Consider the following 18653-nt stretch of genomic DNA (forward strand, 5'->3'; position numbering starts at 1 on the left):
GAACTGTGTGTGTTGAATGAGGCTCCTTGTGAGCACTGATCTTTGTCCGGTGGAGTTCCTTTTTGTGTTGCTGTAATTGTGTCATTTCTCGATGAGAAAGATTAGGCAACATTTAGTCACTTCTAGCCATGATGCTCAATTTATTTACGAATGTACCCTAGTTACTAGGGACCGTTTACGTTGGAGAACAAGATCTATTGTATGCCTGTGTATTTGGGGAAGTCAAATCTGAAATAATGATGAAATTGCGTGTATCCAAAGTTAAAACTCGTGATTTGTCGCGCTCTGGTGTGTAAAAGATGCAAAAGCTTACAGCACCTGGTATTCCCAGGCGGTCTCCCATCCAAGTACTGACCAGGCCCGAGCCTGCTTAGCTTCCGAGATCGGACGAGATCGGGCGTATTCAGGCTAGTATGGCCGTAAGCCAGGGAGGCTGTCCCTGACGCTCTACTTAAAGGGATGGCAATATCCGTTTCTGCCGTTCATACTTACAGTTGAACTGTCTCTCTACTCTAAAGCCCGGGACACACCAGCGCGCCACAGACAGTCCCTGCTAATATGCCACGTTGTGGCAACGTTGTGCGTTAGCTGGGGTGCCACACCAGACCGGAACTATATTTTACAAAACGAACACATTTGTCTTGATAAAACAGCTGTAATTGAGTGCCTGACACGCCAGTCAAGCGCAATCTTGAGAAGGTGTGCATTTCAGTAAGGATTTCAATTGACATGCAGTATGAAACTGAAAGGAGGTTGCATCACTATGATGCATAACATTGCATGTATTGTATTTTCAAGTGTGTGCATTCATCCTGTTGTCATTTTGTTTTGAAAGCAGAAGAATCATTCAACAGGTTGCTGAGACAAATGTAAACCAGTAAAACATATGAAGAGAAACAAACCTTGAATATAAGTTCAGTTGTTTAAACATTTGACAAACTATGGTGAGGGGGTAAGAAAACACACAAATCCAGCAGCTCCTGTATTTCAATACACCAGAACCCAATATTATTGGCGAGTCGGGTAGTCCATCATCACAGTTCGAGGGCAGGCATCATTTCAGTAATTTCATCCCGTTGCATTCACATCCGTGCCTTGAATGAGATTCAATGTGATCTTTGCTCTCAAGTATGTTCCCAAGTTTTACACTTTCGTGCTTTGCATGAATGGGAATGGAACCGTGTGTGTTGAATGAGGCTCCTTGTGAGCACTGATCTTTGTCCGGTGGAGTTCCTTTTTGTGTTGCTGTAATTGTGTCATTTCTCGATGAGAAAGATTAGGCAACATTTAGTCACTTCTAGCCATGATGCTCAATTTATTTACGAATGTACCCTAGTTACTAGGGACCGTTTACGTTGGAGAACAAGATCTATTGTATGCCTGTGTATTTGGGGAAGTCAAATCTGAAATAATGATGAAATTGCGTGTATCCAAAGTTAAAACTCGTGATTTGTCGCGCTCTGGTGTGTAAAAGATGCAAAAGCTTACAGCACCTGGTATTCCCAGGCGGTCTCCCATCCAAGTACTGACCAGGCCCGAGCCTGCTTAGCTTCCGAGATCGGACGAGATCGGGCGTATTCAGGCTTGTATGGCCGTAAGCCAGGGAGGGTGTCCCTGACGCTCTACTTAAAGGGATGGCAATATCCGTTTCTGCCGTTCATACTTACAGTTGAACTGTCTCTCTACTCTAAAGCCCGGGACACACCAGCGCGCCGCAGACAGTCCCTGCTAATATGCCACGTTGTGGCAACGTTGTGCGTTAGCTGGGGTGCCACACCAGACCGGAACTATATTTTACAAAACGAACACATTTGTCTTGATAAAACAGCTGTAATTGAGTGCCTGACACGCCAGTCAAGCGCAATCTTGAGAAGGTGTGCATTTCAGTAAGGATTTCAATTGACATGCAGTATGAAACTGAAAGGAGGTTGCATCACTATGATGCATAACATTGCATGTATTGTATTTTCAAGTGTGTGCATTCATCCTGTTGTCATTTTGTTTTGAAAGCAGAAGAATCATTCAACAGGTTGCTGAGACAAATGTAAACCAGTAAAACATATGAAGAGAAACAAACCTTGAATATAAGTTCAGTTGTTTAAACATTTGACAAACTATGGTGAGGGGGTAAGAAAACACACAAATCCAGCAGCTCCTGTATTTCAATACACCAGAACCCAATATTATTGGCGAGTCGGGTAGTCCATCATCACAGTTCGAGGGCAGGCATCATTTCAGTAATTTCATCCCGTTGCATTCACATCCGTGCCTTGAATGAGATTGAATGTGATCTTTGCTCTCAAGTATGTTCCCAAGTTTTACACTTTCGTGCTTTGCATGAATGGGAATGGAACCGTGTGTGTTGAATGAGGCTCCTTGTGAGCACTGAACTTTGTCCGGTGGAGTTCCTTTTTGTGTTGCTGTAATTGTGTCATTTCTCGATGAGAAAGATTAGGCAACATTTAGTCACTTCTAGCCATGATGCTCAATTTATTTACGAATGTACCCTAGTTACTAGGGACCGTTTACGTTGGAGAACAAGATCTATTGTATGCCTGTGTATTTGGGGAAGTCAAATCTGAAATAATGATGAAATTGCGTGTATCCAAAGTTAAAACTCGTGATTTGTCGCCCTCTGGTGTGTAAAAGATGCAAAAGCTTACAGCACCTGTTATTCCCAGGCGGTCTCCCATCCAAGTACTGACCAGGCCCGAGCCTGCTTGGCTTCCGAGATCGGACGAGATCGGGCGTATTCAGGCTAGTATGGCCGTAAGCCAGGGAGGCTCTCCCTGACGCTCTACTTAAAGGGAAGGCAATATCCGTTTCTGCCGCTCATACTTGCAGTTGAACTGTCTCTCTACTCTAAAGTCCGGGACACACCAGCGCGCCGCAGACAGTCCCTGCTAACACGAAACGTTGTGGCAACGTTGTGCGTTAGCTGGGGTGCCACACCAGACCGGAACTATATATTACAAAACAACCACATTGTCTTGATAAAACAGCTGTAATTGAGTGCCTGACACGCCAGTCAAGCGCAATCTTGAGAAGGTGTGCATTTCAGTAAGGATTTCAATTGACATGCAGTATGAAACTGAAAGGAGGTTGCATCACTATGATGCATAACATTGCATGTATTGTATTTTCAAGTGTGTGCATTCATCCTGTTGTCATTTTGTTTTGAAAGCAGAAGAATCATTCAACAGGTTGCTGAGACAAATGTAAACCAGTAAAACATATGAAGAGAAACAAACCTTGAATATAAGTTCAGTTGTTTAAACATTTGACAAACTATGGTGAGGGGGTAAGAAAACACACAAATCCAGCAGCTCCTGTATTTCAATACACCAGAACCCAATATTATTGGCGAGTCGGGTAGTCCATCATCACAGTTCGAGGGCAGGCATCATTTCAGTAATTTCATCCCGTTGCATTCACATCCGTGCCTTGAATGAGATTGAATGTGATCTTTGCTCTCAAGTATGTTCCCAAGTTTTACACTTTCGTGCTTTGCATGAATGGGAATGGAACCGTGTGTTTTGAATGAGGCTCCTTGTGAGCACTGAACTATGTCCGGTGGAGTTCCTTTTTGTGTTGCTGTAATTGTGTCATTTCTCGATGAGAAAGATTAGGCAACATTTAGTCACTTCTAGCCATGATGCTCAATTTATTTACGAATGTACCCTAGTTACTAGGGACCGTTTACGTTGGAGAACAAGATCTATTGTATGCCTGTGTATTTGGGGAAGTCAAATCTGAAATAATGATGAAATTGCGTGTATCCAAAGTTAAAACTCGTGATTTGTCGCCCTCTGGTGTGTAAAAGATGCAAAAGCTTACAGCACCTGGTATTCCCAGGCGGTCTCCCATCCAAGTACTGAACAGGCCCGAGCCTGCTTAGCTTCCGAGATCGGACGAGATCGGGCGTATTCAGGCTAGTATGGCAGTAAGCCAGGGAGGCTGTCCCTGACGCTCTACTTAAAGGGATGGCAATATCCGTTTCTGCCGCTCATACTTACAGTTGAACTGTCTCTCTACACTCATGCCGGGGACACACCAGCGCGCCGCAGACAGTCCCTGCTAACACGCCACGTTGTGGCAACGTTGTGCGTTAGCTGGGGTGCCACACCAGACCGGAACTATATTTTACAAAAAAAAACACATTGTCTTGATAAAACAGCTGTAATTGAGTGCCTGACACGCCAGTCAAGCGCAATCTTGAGAAGGTCTGCATTTCAGTAAGGATTTCAATTGACATGCAGTATGAAACTGAAAGGAGGTTGCATCACTATGATGCATAACATTGCATGTATTGTATTTTCAAGTGTGTGCATTCATCCTGTTGTCATTTTGTTTTGAAAGCAGAAGAATCATTCAACAGGTTGCTGAGACAAATGTAAACCAGTAAAACATATGAAGAGAAACAAACCTTGAATATAAGTTCAGTTGTTTAAACATTTGACAAACTATGGTGAGGGGGTAAGAAAACACACAAATCCAGCAGCTCCTGTATTTCAATACACCAGAACCCAATATTATTGGCGAGTCGGGTAGTCCATCATCACAGTTCGAGGGCAGGCATCATTTCAGTAATTTCATCCCGTTGCATTCACATCCGTGCCTTGAATGAGATTGAATGTGATCTTTGCTCTCAAGTATGTTCCCAAGTTTTACACTTTCGTGCTTTGCATGAATGGGAATGGAACCGTGTGTGTTGAATGAGGCTCCTTGTGAGCACTGAACTTTGTCCGGTGGAGTTCCTTTTTGTGTTGCTGTAATTGTGTCATTTCTCGATGAGAAAGATTAGGCAACATTTAGTCACTTCTAGCCATGATGCTCAATTTATTTACGAATGTACCCTAGTTACTAGGGACCGTTTACGTTGGAGAACAAGATCTATTGTATGCCTGTGTATTTGGGGAAGTCAAATCTGAAATAATGATGAAATTGCGTGTATCCAAAGTTAAAACTCGTGATTTGTCGCCCTCTGGTGTGTAAAAGATGCAAAAGCTTACAGCACCTGTTATTCCCAGGCGGTCTCCCATCCAAGTACTGACCAGGCCCGAGCCTGCTTGGCTTCCGAGATCGGACGAGATCGGGCGTATTCAGGCTAGTATGGCCGTAAGCCAGGGAGGCTCTCCCTGACGCTCTACTTAAAGGGAAGGCAATATCCGTTTCTGCCGCTCATACTTGCAGTTGAACTGTCTCTCTACTCTAAAGTCCGGGACACACCAGCGCGCCGCAGACAGTCCCTGCTAACACGTCACGTTGTGGCAACATTGTGGCAACGTTGTGCGTTAGCTGGGGTGCCACACCAGACCGGAACTATGTATTACAAAACGAACACATTGTCTTGATAAAACAGCTGTAATTGAGTGCCTGACACGCCAGTCAAGCGCAATCTTGAGAAGGTGTGCATTTCAGTAAGGATTTCAATTGACATGCAGTATGAAACTGAAAGGAGGTTGCATCACTATGATGCATAACATTGCATGTATTGTATTTTCAAGTGTGTGCATTCATCCTGTTGTCATTTTGTTTTGAAAGCAGAAGAATCATTCAACAGGTTGCTGAGACAAATGTAAACCAGTAAAACATATGAAGAGAAACAAACCTTGAATATAAGTTCAGTTGTTTAAACATTTGACAAACTATGGTGAGGGGGTAAGAAAACACACAAATCCAGCAGCTCCTGTATTTCAATACACCAGAACCCAATATTATTGGCGAGTCGGGTAGTCCATCATCACAGTTCGAGGGCAGGCATCATTTCAGTAATTTCATCCCGTTGCATTCACATCCGTGCCTTGAATGAGATTGAATGTGATCTTTGCTCTCAAGTATGTTCCCAAGTTTTACACTTTCGTGCTTTGCATGAATGGGAATGGAACCGTGTGTGTTGAATGAGGCTCCTTGTGAGCACTGAACTTTGTCCGGTGGAGTTCCTTTTTGTGTTGCTGTAATTGTGTCATTTCTCGATGAGAAAGATTAGGCAACATTTAGTCACTTCTAGCCATGATGCTCAATTTATTTACGAATGTACCCTAGTTACTAGGGACCGTTTACGTTGGAGAACAAGATCTATTGTATGCCTGTGTATTTGGGGAAGTCAAATCTGAAATAATGATGAAATTGCGTGTATCCAAAGTTAAAACTCGTGATTTGTCGCCCTCTGGTGTGTAAAAGATGCAAAAGCTTACAGCACCTGGTATTCCCAGGCGGTCTCCCATCCAAGTACTGACCAGGCCCGAGCCTGCTTAGCTTCCGAGATCGGACGAGATCGGGCGTATTCAGGCTAGTATGGCCGTAAGCCAGGGAGGCTGTCCCTGACCCTCTACTTAAAGGGAAGGCAATATCCGTTTCTGCCGCTCATACTTGCATTTGAACTGTCTCTCTACTCTAAAGTCCGGGACACACCAGCGCGCCGCAGACAGTCCCTGCTAACACGAAACGTTGTGGCAACGTTGTGCGTTAGCTGGGGTGCCACACCAGACCGGAACTATATATTACAAAACGAACACATTGTCTTGATAAAACAGCTGTAATTGAGTGCCTGACACGCCAGTCAAGCGCAATCTTGAGAAGGTGTGCATTTCAGTAAGGATTTCAATTGACATGCAGTATGAAACTGAAAGGAGGTTGCATCACTATGATGCATAACATTGCATGTATTGTATTTTCAAGTGTGTGCATTCATCCTGTTGTCATTTTGTTTTGAAAGCAGAAGAATCATTCAACAGGTTGCTGAGACAAATGTAAACCAGTAAAACATATGAAGAGAAACAAACCTTGAATATAAGTTCAGTTGTTTAAACATTTGACAAACTATGGTGAGGGGGTAAGAAAACACACAAATCCAGCAGCTCCTGTATTTCAATACACCAGAACCCAATATTATTGGCGAGTCGGGTAGTCCATCATCACAGTTCGAGGGCAGGCATCATTTCAGTAATTTCATCCCGTTGCATTCACATCCGTGCCTTGAATGAGATTGAATGTGATCTTTGCTCTCAAGTATGTTCCCAAGTTTTACACTTTCGTGCTTTGCATGAATGGGAATGGAACCGTGTGTGTTGAATGAGGCTCCTTGTGAGCACTGAACTTTGTCCGGTGGAGTTCCTTTTTGTGTTGCTGTAATTGTGTCATTTCTCGATGAGAAAGATTAGGCAACATTTAGTCACTTCTAGCCATGATGCTCAATTTATTTACGAATGTACCCTAGTTACTAGGGACCGTTTACGTTGGAGAACAAGATCTATTGTATGCCTGTGTATTTGGGGAAGTCAAATCTGAAATAATGATGAAATTGCGTGTATCCAAAGTTAAAACTCGTGATTTGTCGCCCTCTGGTGTGTAAAAGATGCAAAAGCTTACAGCACCTGGTATTCCCAGGCGGTCTCCCATCCAAGTACTGACCAGGCCCGAGCCTGCTTAGCTTCCGAGATCGGACGAGATCGGGCGTATTCAGGCTAGTATGGCCGTAAGCCAGGGAGGCTGTCCCTGACCCTCTACTTAAAGGGAAGGCAATATCCGTTTCTGCCGCTCATACTTGCATTTGAACTGTCTCTCTACTCTAAAGTCCGGGACACACCAGCGCGCCGCAGACAGTCCCTGCTAACACGAAACGTTGTGGCAACGTTGTGCGTTAGCTGGGGTGCCACACCAGACCGGAACTATATATTACAAAACGAACACATTGTCTTGATAAAACAGCTGTAATTGAGTGCCTGACACGCCAGTCAAGCGCAATCTTGAGAAGGTGTGCATTTCAGTAAGGATTTCAATTGACATGCAGTATGAAACTGAAAGGAGGTTGCATCACTATGATGCATAACATTGCATGTATTGTATTTTCAAGTGTGTGCATTCATCCTGTTGTCATTTTGTTTTGAAAGCAGAAGAATCATTCAACAGGTTGCTGAGACAAATGTAAACCAGTAAAACATATGAAGAGAAACAAACCTTGAATATAAGTTCAGTTGTTTAAACATTTGACAAACTATGGTGAGGGGGTAAGAAAACACACAAATCCAGCAGCTCCTGTATTTCAATACACCAGAACCCAATATTATTGGCGAGTCGGGTAGTCCATCATCACAGTTCGAGGGCAGGCATCATTTCAGTAATTTCATCCCGTTGCATTCACATCCGTGCCTTGAATGAGATTGAATGTGATCTTTGCTCTCAAGTATGTTCCCAAGTTTTACACTTTCGTGCTTTGCATGAATGGGAATGGAACCGTGTGTGTTGAATGAGGCTCCTTGTGAGCACTGAACTTTGTCCGGTGGAGTTCCTTTTTGTGTTGCTGTAATTGTGTCATTTCTCGATGAGAAAGATTAGGCAACATTTAGTCACTTCTAGCCATGATGCTCAATTTATTTACGAATGTACCCTAGTTACTAGGGACCGTTTACGTTGGAGAACAAGATCTATTGTATGCCTGTGTATTTGGGGAAGTCAAATCTGAAATAATGATGAAATTGCGTGTATCCAAAGTTAAAACTCGTGATTTGTCGCCCTCTGGTGTGTAAAAGATGCAAATGCTTACTGCACCTGGTACTCCCAGGTGGTCTCCCATCCAAGTACTGACCAGGCCCGAGCCTGCTTAGCTTCCGAGATCGGACGAGATCGGGCGTATTCAGGCTAGTATGGCCGTAAGCCAGGGAGGCTGTCCCTGACGCTCTACTTAAAGGGAAGGCAATATCCGTTTCTGCCGCTCATACTTGCAGTTGAACTCTCTCTCTACTCTAAAGTCCGGGACACACCAGCGCGCCGCAGACAGTCCCTGCTAACACGAAACGTTGTGGCAACGTTGTGCATTAGCTGGGGTGCCACACCAGACCGGAACTATATATTACAAAACGAACACATTGTCTTGATAATACAGCTGTAATTGAGTGCCTGACACGCCAGTCAAGCGCAATCTTGAGAAGGTGTGCATTTCAGTAAGGATTTCTATTGACATGCAGTATGAAACTGAAAGGAGGTTGCATCACTATGATGCATAACATTGCATGTATTGTATTTTCAAGTGTGTGCATTCATCCTGTTGTCATTTTGTTTTGAAAGCAGAAGAATCATTCAACAGGTTGCTGAGACAAATGTAAACCAGTAAAACATATGAAGAGAAACAAACCTTGAATATAAGTTCAGTTGTTTAAACATTTGACAAACTATGGTGAGGGGGTAAGAAAACACACAAATCCAGCAGCTCCTGTATTTCAATACACCAGAACCCAATATTATTGGCGAGTCGGGTAGTCCATCATCACAGTTCGAGGGCAGGCATCATTTCAGTAATTTCATCCCGTTGCATTCACATCCGTGCCTTGAATGAGATTGAATGTGATCTTTGCTCTCAAGTATGTTCCCAAGTTTTACACTTTCGTGCTTTGCATGAATGGGAATGGAACCGTGTGTGTTGAATGAGGCTCCTTGTGAGCACTGAACTTTGTCCGGTGGAGTTCCTTTTTGTGTTGCTGTAATTGTGTCATTTCTCGATGAGAAAGATTAGGCAACATTTAGTCACTTCTAGCCATGATGCTCAATTTATTTACGAATGTACCCTAGTTACTAGGGACCGTTTACGTTGGAGAACAAGATCTATTGTATGCCTGTGTATTTGGGGAAGTCAAATCTGAAATAATGATGACATTGCGTGTATCCAAAGTTAAAACTCGTGATTTGTCGCCCTCTGGTGTGTAAAAGATGCAAAAGCTTACAGCACCTGGTATTCCCAGGCGGTCTCCCATGCAAGTACTGACCAGGCCCGAGCCTGCTTAGCTTCCGAGATCGGACGAGATCGGGCGTATTCAGGCTAGTATGGCCGTAAGCCAGGGAGGCTGTCCCTGACGCTCTACTTAAAGGGATGGCAATATCCGTTTCTGCCGTTCATACTTACAGTTGAACTGTCTCTCTACTCTAAAGCCCGGGACACACCAGCGCGCCGCAGACAGTCCCTGCTAATATGCCACGTTGTGGCAACGTTGTGCGTTAGCTAGGGTGCCACACCAGACCGGAACTATATTTTACAAAACGAACACATTTGTCTTGATAAAACAGCTGTAATTGAGTGCCTGACACGCCAGTCAAGCGCAATCTTGAGAAGGTGTGCATTTCAGTAAGGATTTCAATTGACATGCAGTATGAAACTGAAAGGAGGTTGCATCACTATGATGCATAACATTGCATGTATTGTATTTTCAAGTGTGTGCATTCATCCTGTTGTCATTTTGTTTTGAAAGCAGAAGAATCATTCAACAGGTTGCTGAGACAAATGTAAACCAGTAAAACATATGAAGAGAAACAAACCTTGAATATAAGTTCAGTTGTTTAAACATTTGACAAACTATGGTGAGGGGGTAAGAAAACAAACAAATCCAGCAGCTCCTGTATTTCAATACACCAGAACCCAATATTATTGGCGTGTCGGGTAGTCCATCATCACAGTTCGAGGGCATGCATCATTTCAGTAATTTCATCCCGTTGCATTCACATCCGTGCCGTGAATGAGATTGAATGTGATCTTTGCTCTCAAGTATGTTCCCAAGTTTTACACTTTCGTGCTTTGCATGAATGGGAATGGAACCGTGTGTGTTGAATGAGGCTCCTTGTGAGCACTGAACTTTGTCCGGTGGAGTTCCTTTTTGTGTTGCTGTAATTGTGTCATTTCTCGATGAGAAAGATTAGGCAACATTTAGTCACTTCTAGCCATGATGCTCAATTTATTTACGAATGTACCCTAGTTACTAGGGACCGTTTACGTTGGAGAACAAGATCTATTGTATGCCTGTGTATTTGGGGAAGTAAAATCTGAAATAATGATGAAATTGTGTGTATCCAAAGTTAAAACTCGTGATTTGTCGCCCTCTGGTGTGTAAAAGGTGCAAAAGCTTACAGCACCTGGTATTCCCAGGCGGTCTCCCATCCAAGTACTGACCAGGCCCAAGCCTGCTTGGCTTCCGAGATCGGACGAGATCGGGCGTATTCAGGCTAGTATGGCCGTAAGCCAGGCAGGCTGTCCCTGACGCTCTACTTAAAGGGAAGGCAATATCCGTTTCTGCCGGTCATACTTGCAGTTGAACTGTATCTCTACTCTAAAGCCCGGGACACACCAGCGCGCCGCAGCCAGTCCCTGCTAACACGCCACGTTGTGGCAACATTGTGGCAACGTTGTGCGTTAGCTGGGGTGCCACACCAGACCGGAACTATATATTACAAAACGAACACATTGTCTTGATAAAACAGCTGTAATTGAGTGCCTGACACGCCAGTCAAGCGCAATCTTGAGAAGGTGTGCATTTCAGTAAGGATTTCAATTGACATGCAGTATGAAACTGAAAGGAGGTTGCATCACTATGATGCATAACATTGCATGTATTGTATTTTCAAGTGTGTGCATTCATCCTGTTGTCATTTTGTTTTGAAAGCAGAAGAATCATTCAACAGGTTGCTGAGACAAATGTAAACCAGTAAAACATATGAAGAGAAACAAACCTTGAATATAAGTTCAGTTGTTTAAACATTTGACAAACTATGGTGAGGGGGTAAGAAAACACACAAATCCAGCAGCTCCTGTATTTCAATACACCAGAAGCCAATATTATTGGCGAGTCGGGTAGTCCATCATCACAGTTCGAGGGCAGGCATCATTTCAGTAATTTCATCCCGTTGCATTCACATCCGTGCCTTGAATGAGATTGAATGTGATCTTTGCTCTCAAGTATGTTCCCAAGTTTTACACTTTCGTGCTTTGCATGAATGGGAATGGAACCGTGTGTGTTGAATGAGGCTCCTTGTGAGCACTGAACTTTGTCCGGTGGAGTTCCTTTTTGTGTTGCTGTAATTGTGTCATTTCTCGATGAGAAAGATTAGGCAACATTTAGTCACTTCTAGCCATGATGCTCAATTTATTTACGAATGTACCCTAGTTACTAGGGACCGTTTACGTTGGAGAACAAGATCTATTGTATGCCTGTGTATTTGGGGAAGTCAAATCTGAAATAATGATGAAATTGCGTGTATCCAAAGTTAAAACTCGTGATTTGTCGCGCTCTGGTGTGTAAAAGATGCAAAAGCTTACAGCACCTGGTATTCCCAGGCGGTCTCCCATTCAAGTACTGACCAGGCCCGAGCCTGCTTAGCTTCCGAGATCGGACGAGATCGGGCGTATTCAGGCTAGTATGGCCGTAAGCCAGGGAGGCTGTCCCTGACGCTCTACTTAAAGGGAAGGCAATATCCGTTTCTGCCGCTCATACTTGCAGTTGAACTGTCTCTCTACTCTAAAGTCCGGGACACACCAGCGCGCCGCAGACAGTCCCTGCTAACACGAAACGTTGTGGCAACGTTGTGCGTTAGCTGGGGTGCCACACCAGACCGGAACTATATATTACAAAACGAACACATTGTCTTGATAAAACAGCTGCAATTGAGTGCCTGACACGCCAGTCAAGCGCAATCTTGAGAAGGTGTGCATTTCAGTAAGGATTTCAATTGACATGCAGTATGAAACTGAAAGGAGGTTGCATCACTATGATGCATAACATTGCATGTATTGTATTTTCAAGTGTGTGCATTCATCCTGTTGTCATTTTGTTTTGAAAGCAGAAGAATCATTCAACAGGTTGCTGAGACAAATGTAAACCAGTAAAACATATGAAGAGAAACAAACCTTGAATATAAGTTCAGTTGTTTAAACATTTGACAAACTATGGTGAGGGGGTAAGAAAACACACAAATCCAGCAGCTCCTGTATTTCAATACACCAGAACCCAATATTATTGGCGAGTCGGGTAGTCCATCATCACAGTTCGAGGGCAGGCATCATTTCAGTAATTTCATCCCGTTGCATTCACATCCGTGCCTTGAATGAGATTCAATGTGATCTTTGCTCTCAAGTATGTTCCCAAGTTTTACACTTTCGTGCTTTGCATGAATGGGAATGGAACCGTGTGTGTTGAATGAGGCTCCTTGTGAGCACTGAACTTTGTCCGGTGGAGTTCCTTTTTGTGTTGCTGTAATTGTGTCATTTCTCGATGAGAAAGATTAGGCAACATTTAGTCACTTCTAGCCATGATGCTCAATTTATTTACGAATGTACCCTAGTTACTAGGGACCGTTTACGTTGGAGAACAAGATCTATTGTATGCCTGTGTATTTGGGGAAGTCAAATCTGAAATAATGATGAAATTGCGTGTATCCAAAGTTAAAACTCGTGATTTGTCGCCCTCTGGTGTGTAAAAGATGCAAAAGCTTACAGCACCTGGTATTCCCAGGCGGTCTCGAATCCAAGTACTGACCAGGCCCGAGCCTGCTTAGCAGCCGAGATCGGACGAGATCGGGCGTATTCAGGCTAGTATGGCCGTAAGCCAGGGAGGCTGTCCCTGACGCTCTACTTAAAGGGAAGGCAATATCCGTTTCTGCCGTTCATACTTACAGTTGAACTGTCTCTCTACTCTAATGCCCGGGACACACCAGCGCGCCGCAGACAGTCCCTGCTAACACGAAACGTTGTGGCAACGTTGTGCGTTAGCTGGGGTGCCACACCAGACCGGAACTATGTATTACAAAACGAACACATTGTCTTGATAAAACAGCTGTAATTGAGTGCCTGACACGCCAGTCAAGCGCAATCTTGAGAAGGTGTGCATTTCAGTAAGGATTTCAATTGACATGCAGTATGAAACTGAAAGGAGGTTGCATCACTATGATGCATAACATTGCATGTATTGTATTTTCAAGTGTGTGCATTCATCCTGTTGTCATTTTGTTTTGAAAGCAGAAGAATCATTCAACAGGTTGCTGAGACAAATGTAAACCAGTAAAACATATGAAGAGAAACAAACCTTGAATATAAGTTCAGTTGTTTAAACATTTGACAAACTATGGTGAGGGGGTAAGAAAACACACAAATCCAGCAGCTCCTGTATTTCAATACACCAGAACCCAATATTATTGGCGAGTCGGGTAGTCCATCATCACAGTTCGAGGGCAGGCATCATTTCAGTAATTTCATCCCGTTGCATTCACATCCGTGCCTTGAATGAGATTGAATGTGATCTTTGCTCTCAAGTATGTTCCCAAGTTTTACACTTTCGTGCTTTGCATGAATGGGAATGGAACCGTGTGTGTTGAATGAGGCTCCTTGTGAGCACTGAACTTTGTCCGGTGGAGTTCCTTTTTGTGTTGCTGTAATTGTGTCATTTCTCGATGAGAAAGATTAGGCAACATTTAGTCACTTCTAGCCATGATGCTCAATTTATTTACGAATGTACCCTAGTTACTAGGGACCGTTTACGTTGGAGAACAAGATCTATTGTATGCCTGTGTATTTGGGGAAGTCAAATCTGAAATAATGATGAAATTGCGTGTATCCAAAGTTAAAACTCGTGATTTGTCGCCCTCTGGTGTGTAAAAGATGCAAAAGCTTACAGCACCTGGTATTCCCAGGCGGTCTCCCATCCAAGTACTGACCAGGCCCGAGCCTGCTTAGCTTCCGAGATCGGACGAGATCGGGCGTATTCAGGCTAGTATGGCCGTAAGCCAGGAAGGCTGTCCCTGACCCTCTACTTAAAGGGAAGGCAATATCCGTTTCTGCCGCTCATACTTGCATTTGAACTGTCTCTCTACTCTAAAGTCCGGGACACACCAGCGCGCCGCAGACAGTCCCTGCTAACACGAAACGTTGTGGCAACGTTGTGCGTTAGCTGGGGTGCCACACCAGACCGGAACTATGTATTACAAAACGAACACATTGTCTTGATAAAACAGCTGTAATTGAGTGCCTGACACGCCAGTCAAGCGCAATCTTGAGAAGGTGTGCATTTCAGTAAGGATTTCAATTGACATGCAGTATGAAACTGAAAGGAGGTTGCATCACTATGATGCATAACATTGCATGTATTGTATTTTCAAGTGTGTGCATTCATCCTGTTGTCATTTTGTTTTGAAAGCAGAAGAATCATTCAACAGGTTGCTGAGACAAATGTAAACCAGTAAAACATATGAAGAGAAACAAACCTTGAATATAAGTTCAGTTGTTTAAACATTTGACAAACTATGGTGAGGGGGTAAGAAAACACACAAATCCAGCAGCTCCTGTATTTCAATACACCAGAACCCAATATTATTGGCGAGTCGGGTAGTCCATCATCACAGTTCGAGGGCAGGCATCATTTCAGTAATTTCATCCCGTTGCATTCACATCCGTGCCTTGAATGAGATTGAATGTGATCTTTGCTCTCAAGTATGTTCCCAAGTTTTACACTTTCGTGCTTTGCATGAATGGGAATGGAACCGTGTGTGTTGAATGAGGCTCCTTGTGAGCACTGAACTTTGTCCGGTGGAGTTCCTTTTTGTGTTGCTGTAATTGTGTCATTTCTCGATGAGAAAGATTAGGCAACATTTAGTCACTTCTAGCCATGATGCTCAATTTATTTACGAATGTACCCTAGTTACTAGGGACCGTTTACGTTGGAGAACAAGATCTATTGTATGCCTGTGTATTTGGGGAAGTCAAATCTGAAATAATGATGAAATTGCGTGTATCCAAAGTTAAAACTCGTGATTTGTCGCCCTCTGGTGTGTAAAAGATGCAAAAGCTTACAGCACCTGGTACTCCCAGGTGGTCTCCCATCCAAGTACTGACCAGGCCCGAGCCTCCTTAGCTTCCGAGATCGGACGAGATCGGGCGTATTCAGGCTAGTATGGCCGTAAGCCAGGGAGGCTGTCCCTGACGCTCTACTTAAAGGGAAGGCAATATCCGTTTCTGCCGCTCATACTTGCAGTTGAACTCTCTCTCTACTCTAAAGTCCGGGACACACCAGCGCGCCGCAGACAGTCCCTGCTAACACGAAACGTTGTGGCAACGTTGTGCATTAGCTGGGGTGCCACACCAGACCGGAACTATATATTACAAAACGAACACATTGTCTTGATAATACAGCTGTAATTGAGTGCCTGACACGCCAGTCAAGCGCAATCTTGAGAAGGTGTGCATTTCAGTAAGGATTTCTATTGACATGCAGTATGAAACTGAAAGGAGGTTGCATCACTATGATGCATAACATTGCATGTATTGTATTTTCAAGTGTGTGCATTCATCCTGTTGTCATTTTGTTTTGAAAGCAGAAGAATCATTCAACAGGTTGCTGAGACAAATGTAAACCAGTAAAACATATGAAGAGAAACAAACCTTGAATATAAGTTCAGTTGTTTAAACATTTGACAAACTATGGTGAGGGGGTAAGAAAACACACAAATCCAGCAGCTCCTGTATTTCAATACACCAGAACCCAATATTATTGGCGAGTCGGGTAGTCCATCATCACAGTTCGAGGGCAGGCATCATTTCAGTAATTTCATCCCGTTGCATTCACATCCGTGCCTTGAATGAGATTGAATGTGATCTTTGCTCTCAAGTATGTTCCCAAGTTTTACACTTTCGTGCTTTGCATGAATGGGAATGGAACCGTGTGTGTTGAATGAGGCTCCTTGTGAGCACTGAACTTTGTCCGGTGGAGTTCCTTTTTGTGTTGCTGTAATTGTGTCATTTCTCGATGAGAAAGATTAGGCAACATTTAGTCACTTCTAGCCATGATGCTCAATTTATTTACGAATGTACCCTAGTTACTAGGGACCGTTTACGTTGGAGAACAAGATCTATTGTATGCCTGTGTATTTGGGGAAGTCAAATCTGAAATAATGATGACATTGCGTGTATCCAAAGTTAAAACTCGTGATTTGTCGCCCTCTGGTGTGTAAAAGATGCAAAAGCTTACAGCACCTGGTATTCCCAGGCGGTCTCCCATGCAAGTACTGACCAGGCCCAAGCCTGCTTGGCTTCCGAGATCGGACGAGATCGGGCGTATTCAGGCTAGTATGGCCGTAAGCCAGGGAGGCTGTCCCTGACGCTCTACTTAAAGGGATGGCAATATCCGTTTCTGCCGTTCATACTTACAGTTGAACTGTCTCTCTACTCTAAAGCCCGGGACACACCAGCGCGCCGCAGACAGTCCCTGCTAATATGCCACGTTGTGGCAACGTTGTGCGTTAGCTAGGGTGCCACACCAGACCGGAACTATATTTTACAAAACGAACACATTTGTCTTGATAAAACAGCTGTAATTGAGTGCCTGACACGCCAGTCAAGCGCAATCTTGAGAAGGTGTGCATTTCAGTAAGGATTTCAATTGACATGCAGTATGAAACTGAAAGGAGGTTGCATCACTATGATGCATAACATTGCATGTATTGTATTTTCAAGTGTGTGCTTTCATCCTGTTGTCATTTTGTTTTGAAAGCAGAAGAATCATTCAACAGGTTGCTGAGACAAATGTAAACCAGTAAAACATATGAAGAGAAACAAACCTTGAATATAAGTTCAGTTGTTTAAACATTTGACAAACTATGGTGAGGGGGTAAGAAAACAAACAAATCCAGCAGCTCCTGTATTTCAATACACCAGAACCCAATATTATTGGCGTGTCGGGTAGTCCATCATCACAGTTCGAGGGCAGGCATCATTTCAGTAATTTCATCCCGTTGCATTCACATCCGTGCCGTGAATGAGATTGAATGTGATCTTTGCTCTCAAGTATGTTCCCAAGTTTTACACTTTCGTGCTTTGCATGAATGGGAATGGAACCGTGTGTGTTGAATGAGGCTCCTTGTGAGCACTGAACTTTGTCCGGTGGAGTTCCTTTTTGTGTTGCTGTAATTGTGTCATTTCTCGATGAGAAAGATTAGGCAACATTTAGTCACTTCTAGCCATGATGCTCAATTTATTTACGAATGTACCCTAGTTACTAGGGACCGTTTACGTTGGAGAACAAGATCTATTGTATGCCTGTGTATTTGGGGAAGTAAAATCTGAAATAATGATGAAATTGTGTGTATCCAAAGTTAAAACTCGTGATTTGTCGCCCTCTGGTGTGTAAAAGGTGCAAAAGCTTACAGCACCTGGTATTCCCAGGCGGTCTCCCATCCAAGTACTGACCAGGCCCAAGCCTGCTTGGCTTCCGAGATCGGACGAGATCGGGCGTATTCAGGCTAGTATGGCCGTAAGCCAGGGAGGCTGTCCCTGACGCTCTACTTAAAGGGAAGGCAATATCCGTTTCTGCCGGTCATACTTGCAGTTGAACTGTATCTCTACTCTAAAGCCCGGGACACACCAGCGCGCCGCAGCCAGTCCCTGCTAACACGCCACGTTGTGGCAACATTGTGGCAACGTTGTGCGTTAGCTGGGGTGCCACACCAGACCGGAACTATATATTACAAAACGAACACATTGTCTTGATAAAACAGCTGTAATTGAGTGCCTGACACGCCAGTCAAGCGCAATCTTGAGAATGTGTGCATTTCAGTAAGGATTTCAATTGACATGCAGTATGAAACTGAAAGGAGGTTGCATCACTATGATGCATAACATTGCATGTATTGTATTTTCAAGTGTGTGCATTCATCCTGTTGTCATTTTGTTTTGAAAGCAGAAGAATCATTCAACAGGTTGCTGAGACAAATGTAAACCAGTAAAACATATGAAGAGAAACAAACCTTGAATATAAGTTCAGTTGTTTAAACATTTGACAAACTATGGTGAGGGGGTAAGAAAACACACAAATCCAGCAGCTCCTGTATTTCAATACACCAGAACCCAA

The 18653-nt window shown here is 43.6% G+C and overlaps 15 non-coding genes and 1 pseudogene across 15 annotated transcripts; all 16 read right to left on the reverse strand.

The window, feature by feature from the left end:
• Positions 1-306: 306 nt before the first annotated feature.
• LOC136756710 (5S ribosomal RNA) lies at positions 307-425 on the reverse strand. Its single transcript, XR_010818775.1, has one exon. It is a non-coding gene; the product is annotated as a 5S ribosomal RNA (ribosomal RNA).
• Positions 426-1481: 1056 nt separating this feature from the next.
• On the reverse strand, positions 1482-1600 carry LOC136756474 (5S ribosomal RNA). The gene has a single exon (XR_010818556.1). It is a non-coding gene; the product is annotated as a 5S ribosomal RNA (ribosomal RNA).
• A 1056-nt stretch (positions 1601-2656) lies between these two features.
• Positions 2657-2775, reverse strand: LOC136756815 (5S ribosomal RNA). Its single transcript, XR_010818873.1, has one exon. It is a non-coding gene; the product is annotated as a 5S ribosomal RNA (ribosomal RNA).
• A 1055-nt stretch (positions 2776-3830) lies between these two features.
• LOC136756968 (5S ribosomal RNA) lies at positions 3831-3949 on the reverse strand. Its single transcript, XR_010819017.1, has one exon. It is a non-coding gene; the product is annotated as a 5S ribosomal RNA (ribosomal RNA).
• A 1056-nt stretch (positions 3950-5005) lies between these two features.
• On the reverse strand, positions 5006-5124 carry LOC136756816 (5S ribosomal RNA). Its single transcript, XR_010818874.1, has one exon. It is a non-coding gene; the product is annotated as a 5S ribosomal RNA (ribosomal RNA).
• Positions 5125-6190: 1066 nt separating this feature from the next.
• On the reverse strand, positions 6191-6309 carry LOC136756722 (5S ribosomal RNA). The gene has a single exon (XR_010818786.1). It is a non-coding gene; the product is annotated as a 5S ribosomal RNA (ribosomal RNA).
• A 1055-nt stretch (positions 6310-7364) lies between these two features.
• On the reverse strand, positions 7365-7483 carry LOC136756734 (5S ribosomal RNA). Its single transcript, XR_010818797.1, has one exon. It is a non-coding gene; the product is annotated as a 5S ribosomal RNA (ribosomal RNA).
• Positions 7484-8538: 1055 nt separating this feature from the next.
• Positions 8539-8657, reverse strand: LOC136757018 (5S ribosomal RNA). Its single transcript, XR_010819067.1, has one exon. It is a non-coding gene; the product is annotated as a 5S ribosomal RNA (ribosomal RNA).
• Positions 8658-9712: 1055 nt separating this feature from the next.
• LOC136756260 (5S ribosomal RNA) lies at positions 9713-9831 on the reverse strand. The gene has a single exon (XR_010818356.1). It is a non-coding gene; the product is annotated as a 5S ribosomal RNA (ribosomal RNA).
• A 1056-nt stretch (positions 9832-10887) lies between these two features.
• On the reverse strand, positions 10888-11006 carry LOC136755945 (5S ribosomal RNA). The gene has a single exon (XR_010818053.1). It is a non-coding gene; the product is annotated as a 5S ribosomal RNA (ribosomal RNA).
• Positions 11007-12072: 1066 nt separating this feature from the next.
• LOC136756031 (5S ribosomal RNA) lies at positions 12073-12191 on the reverse strand. The gene has a single exon (XR_010818137.1). It is a non-coding gene; the product is annotated as a 5S ribosomal RNA (ribosomal RNA).
• A 1055-nt stretch (positions 12192-13246) lies between these two features.
• Positions 13247-13365, reverse strand: LOC136757641 (uncharacterized; annotated as a pseudogene).
• A 1055-nt stretch (positions 13366-14420) lies between these two features.
• Positions 14421-14539, reverse strand: LOC136756747 (5S ribosomal RNA). Its single transcript, XR_010818809.1, has one exon. It is a non-coding gene; the product is annotated as a 5S ribosomal RNA (ribosomal RNA).
• A 1055-nt stretch (positions 14540-15594) lies between these two features.
• Positions 15595-15713, reverse strand: LOC136757045 (5S ribosomal RNA). Its single transcript, XR_010819093.1, has one exon. It is a non-coding gene; the product is annotated as a 5S ribosomal RNA (ribosomal RNA).
• Positions 15714-16768: 1055 nt separating this feature from the next.
• Positions 16769-16887, reverse strand: LOC136756640 (5S ribosomal RNA). The gene has a single exon (XR_010818709.1). It is a non-coding gene; the product is annotated as a 5S ribosomal RNA (ribosomal RNA).
• Positions 16888-17943: 1056 nt separating this feature from the next.
• Positions 17944-18062, reverse strand: LOC136755946 (5S ribosomal RNA). Its single transcript, XR_010818054.1, has one exon. It is a non-coding gene; the product is annotated as a 5S ribosomal RNA (ribosomal RNA).
• Positions 18063-18653: the final 591 nt, after the last annotated feature.

Source organism: Amia ocellicauda, chromosome 8 (genome assembly GCF_036373705.1).
Source record: "Amia ocellicauda isolate fAmiCal2 chromosome 8, fAmiCal2.hap1, whole genome shotgun sequence".
NCBI classification, from domain to species: Eukaryota; Metazoa; Chordata; class Actinopteri; order Amiiformes; family Amiidae; genus Amia; species Amia ocellicauda.